The 5,455-nt window shown below is 41.1% G+C and overlaps 1 long non-coding RNA gene across 1 annotated transcript in view; it reads left to right on the forward strand.

Annotated features, from left to right (window-relative positions):
* The first annotated feature begins 4,632 nt into the window (after window positions 1–4,632).
* The window catches only part of LOC109862309, an 11,634-nt gene continuing 10,811 nt past the window's right edge, over window positions 4,633–5,455 (forward strand). Inside the window, exon 1 of the long non-coding RNA XR_002251126.1 lies at window positions 4,633–4,951. This is a non-coding gene — a long non-coding RNA (uncharacterized LOC109862309). The remainder of the gene's footprint in view (window positions 4,952–5,455) is intronic.

Consider the following 5,455-nt stretch of genomic DNA (forward strand, 5'->3'; position numbering starts at 1 on the left):
CCTTGAAGTGTAAACTTGTTTAATAAACCATATCTTTCATTTTCGATTTTTAATTCACGTAGTCCGGGAACTTTCCGGACAAACTGTGTATAAATGAAGCGCGGCATTGCGTATTAGTCGAGCCAACGAAGGTCGCGACAGAATTTAAATACGTATCCGCATTAGGTGCGCGCACGACACTAAATATATTTCTCGGTCTGTAATAACGTTTTCGCATCGATCAGTGCGAAATAATAAATTTGCGGGTAAGAGATTGCGCGCGCGCGCGCGCGACGCGACGGTGCGAAACGACATCAAGGCTGTCTCGATCATTTGACTGAGTAAAACGATGATGTTTATTTTTCTTTTCCGTATATAATAATTTCGAACGTCAATAATAATATGTATGTATGTATATATATACAATGCGAAGCATCGATTTAACCTATGCGATAATTTTTTTTATTATTTTCAACAGATCAAAATAGAAAAGAAAAATAAAGATAAAACGAAACATTCTCGCCGTTTAAAATGCCCGCAAAACGTTTATAAAGATTAATGAAGTGTCGGGTTTAGGAGAAAAAAAATTTGATCTCGTTTCTTCCTGAAAATGTTTGAAATATCATTCGTGTTTTTGTGTAAATTGAAAAAATATATTTGACTGCGGCTTTGTCTTCCGACCTTGCTATTCAGAGAGCAACATATCGATGTTGTACTCAATATATATCTCCCCTTCCTCAATGTAGCTTTCGTGCATACATGAAATACCGGTGCACATCCTTCCGTGATACAACCGAAAGGTTCGATAAAATTAAATTTCCTTGAAAAAAAAAAAAAAAAAAAAAAAGAAAGAGAGAGCCACAATTCAGAAATTATTATTTATTACTCTGGGTATTTCTCCAGCGAATCGTCTCGGAAAAACGGATTAGCTAGAGTGCCAAATACGTCACAGGTGGTTTCACAATGAACCAATGTGCGGAAGTGATATATGAGAAAGAGAGGGAGAGAGAGAGAACTGCAACGTCGACGAGACTATTTAACTCGGAGTGAATTAATTAACGAATATACGTGATGCCTGCCTCGCGTTACTGTTGCCAAAATCGTTTTTCAACGCGATCATGACCCGTATAAATCCCTCCTCGTAAAAACCTCGCTTTTGAAGCGCTATAAAAAGAAACGCAGTTTGCCGAAATTTTACACCTCTATATCGCGCGGGTAATTGACAATCTCTCCGTATCGAACGTCTCTAAAAGACGCAATCAAGTAATGGATTTGATCCGTTATTGCCTTCTTTGCGAGGTAATTAGTTAAAGTAGCTTCTCGTACTCTATTACTTTTAAGTAAATCGAGATCGCGAGAGAAAATTATACCAAAGATATAAAACAGATAAGACGGATAAAAATTCACCGTTTAAAATGCCCGCGGAATCCATTTCGAAATTACACGTCAAAGCGGAAACGATAATCGCTCGTAGAGTAACACATGTATCTATCGCATTCCGTAAAAATGTCAGCTACATCCCGTTAAATATACAGCAAGTCACGGGAGGTTTTGCCAGAGTTTATTCATGCAAGGTTGCAGAACGCACGCAACCTGCAGCCTAATCGATCTTTATGCCCGTAAATTCGAATGCATTGTAATTCGAAGAACCGAACGTATGTATACACGTGAGAGTTTCTTCGATTCAAAATTTGTAAAAAATCTCGTCCGACAATTTTACTTCGAGACAGCCTCGTGCAAAAAAAAAAAAAAGATCGAAATTTAAGAGTCCAGAAAGATCGCGACTCGAACCACATGAGAATGCAATACGAAGATTTTTCTAGCACATGTCCTTTCGCGGGTAATGCTCGGCACAAATTTGAATAAAGTTCTCTCTCATATATATATACATATATATCGGGAAAGCACGTTGCGAAAAACCGTATGGAACGGGTTCGGCAAAGCGTTCGGATGAAATTGCGTGACAAATTCGAGCAAAATCTCCTCGATCGAGATTGATCGATCTCTCTCATAACACTTTATGACATTTTCCCCAAATGTTGTTCTTTCGGAGTTCTGCGCTATAGTAGCGCGAGTCATCTGTCACGCCGAACACCTTGAGATATATTCATAGTCTTGCCGTATCGCGCCGTCGCGCTATTAATACTCGCGACAACTTTAGTTTCCTAGCGGGATGCCAAGAATAAAATCCGCATGCTGCGTCGCGGCATGTAAATAACAGCGCGCGTTTTTGTCCCCGCGGAAAAGTTCGATCGCGAGGAGTCGATCTCTATATCACGAATTTCGATCTGAATTTCGAGTAATTTATGTCAGTGGTTCAGATAATGTCTCCGTAAAAGTGATACACGTTTTTTTTTGTCACTCTGTCACCGAACTTTTGGAATTTATTTACGTAGCGCAAGTAAATTCACACAAAATATAAATAAGACAATAAAAAAGCGACGGGGATAACTCTCTAATTTAAAGAGATAAATTGAAGTACTTCTGACCGCCCATACGCGTTCGCAAACGTAGTTTTATTGAGCTGATAGATGAGTTTAGCGACTGAAGTATAAATCCTTCGAAGTGTGCAACAAACGCGGTAACGCGTTTTCTGCTTTCGTTTTCTTCTCCTCCTTTCTCTCTCTCTCTCTTTTTCTTTTTCTTTTTCAACGTGCACGTCGCGCTAGCCGTCGAAAAGACGAATTTCCGGGGAAAAAAGCTACCTCGCGAACGTGTGATTCTTGGCAGGCGGAGTTTCGAACGTCGTCAGAAAATTCTACGTTGAAAAATAAATGGCGATTCCGCGTCGCCAAACTTGCGACCAAAAAATTTGCCACCACAGGCAGCAGTTACGTTTTGAATAGAGTAATAACGCAAATAGAATATTTTGTCGCAATGGTTCTTGAAAGAGACGACGCGACACGCACCTTCGCAATCGCGTGTGTTCTCGTAATTGTGAAGTTTGACGATTTAACATACCGTAATTATATTTTGAAACATGTCGCGGGGTAATTGGATGGTAAATACGTGGTTGTGTAATTGTCTGATTATTCAGTGCGTTATTTCCGCGCAATAACACACAACGCGACCCGGCTTCTGTTTACCCCCGCAGTAGCTAGTAGAAAAAGCGTTACAAGGATCATTATTAGCGGGACAGGCCGCATCTGTGCTCGACTTCTTCACTTGTTTTGTATGAATTACTCCCACTACACAAGATACACCGCACTTATTATGCATTCCTCAAGCACCACTGCTTTTTCTGTTCCCAAGAACTCGGAATTGAAATAACGACAGTGATGAGGTACTTCTGCGACATTGCAGACAATTCGCATTTTCTTGCCCGCTTAGTTAGTCCTGTAGTCGTTTCTTTTCGATGAAACGTGGTTGTTGATGAACGTTTTGACACAGATGATCAGTGTCAGTGTGTCACTCGCGAATGTCACTTTATTTATAGCGCGGATATTTGTTTGCACAACGAAACAGAAATGTTTGAAGTCAAATACATATCAATGTGTTTACATAGAGAATTTAGTCGGTAAATAAACACGTAATTCTATACGTAATTTATTGTCTCTTGCGCAAGATGCAAAATATTGTAAATCATAATGTGTTTATATATATATAAATTATGTTGTAGGTAAATATATAGTAAATTATATTTATATATATAGTATAAATTGTAAATTTTTGTAGTCGCGAAAGCCTTGATATAAAAAAGATACGCTTTTTGAAAATCTATAAAACAGTCGCAAGCAGACATATAAGACTATCGCAAGAAAATGTGAGGGTATCCGCGAAAGGTAATTTGAGATACATATATACATACAAACTCGACGTTATCTGCCGGCCGGAGATCTTACGAGCGCGATAAGAAACGATTCCACATGGATGATCCTGAAACCGTGTTTTCGTCCTTCGGAGTCTAATTTAGCGAAGATTCACAACGCCTTTATTCTGTTCTCCACATATTTCGCGTTTGATAAACGATCTTTTGCAAAAAGACACTTCCTTCAGTGATTTTCAAAAATCTTGTTCTATAATCGCATATTGGTGCGTCTGTGATTATTAAATTGTTATTAATAAAACTTTCGTCATAATAGCAAATTTTCAATTTCCTCGAATTTCTTAGAATCATATGCGAGCGAAACACCTCACGCATATTTAAGAGCCAGAAATGCCGCAATCCGTCTCTTCACTCGTGTACATGAGACGATATTTCCGTCAGAGCGAACGCAATATGACAATGTCACTTCGCATTACTCGCGTAATTCATTGTGACGGACATGCAAAAATTAATTTCTAATTTAACTTGGGCCGTTCTCTCAAATTTCCGTCCTCATGCGAGGAGGAAGGGGAGCCTCTTCTAAAATAGATATTATCGTCGGTATATACCGGTGCTCGCCAAATGCGACGATGATACGCGTTAGCTTAGAGTCTCTCCTTCGAGATACTCAAACAAGGAAGAGATATCGAAACTACTGCGCACGAGAGAGCAATTAGCTCGCGCGCTCTTGGATAGGCTCATCACGTAGCGCGGCTCTCTCACGTCTCTCACGGCGGCTGTCTCCTGTCTCTAGTTCGCGGCGTGTCGCGGGGGAACCGTGGTTTCGACGGCCCTGGGAAGCGTCGCGACGCCTCGTGCACGCTTGCCAGTGCGAGGGTGCCGTTCGCCACGAGTGCGCCGCGTCTCTGACGCTCGTTCTGTGTCTCTCCTTCCACTTGTGTCACCCTCGGCGTGTTTCCTATCTTTCTCTCGCGCACCCCTCCGGGGTGACGTGAAAGTACGCGCTTCTCACCTGGTCTCAACCAACGCGGAGCACGTTTCCAGGACCGTAATACTCGCTGTCACTCGAGGTACCATTGCAAAAGGCCACCGTCGTCGCTCAACTGACATCGCGTGGCATCGCATGCCTGGATCAAGCGGAGATAATAACCTTGGCGGAGGGACCTTGACGTACCGACGCCGCCTCGGCACACATCGCGTTACACAGTGAATATTTCAATACACTATCGATCTGTACCGCGTGTGGCACACGTGTGTAGTGTCGTCATAAGTATTCTGTGCTCCTTTTCCTTTTTTCTCTCTCTCTCTCTCTCTTTCTGTTTCTCTTTCTCTCTAACTCTCTTGTGTTGCTGTTCGTAGAAGAATCCTGCCATTCATGCACATATCGCGGTATCATTATGCGCCGCCGTCATATCCAGGGTTGGGCACGTATTATACGTGAGGTATTTTACATTGTATTATACTTGGTATTGTACAGTATAATACATCGCTTAGTTTTATACATATTATACTTCGTGTGGCGTCATCTCTACATCATGTGTATAGTAAATTTTTAAGTCCAACATCCATGATCCATGTTGCTAGAAATCGGTCCGAGATTTTGGTTCGAAAAATGTATAACCAATCAACTTGCAGTTTTTAAGCGGAAAGCAGCAATTTTATTGACTACGTTAGTCAATTGTGATAGAATTTTTATGGTTAAAAAAACAT

This window comes from Pseudomyrmex gracilis, unplaced genomic scaffold, assembly GCF_002006095.1.
Source record: "Pseudomyrmex gracilis isolate BER0280 unplaced genomic scaffold, ASM200609v1 scaffold_0, whole genome shotgun sequence".
Lineage (NCBI taxonomy): Eukaryota > Metazoa > Arthropoda > Insecta > Hymenoptera > Formicidae > Pseudomyrmex > Pseudomyrmex gracilis.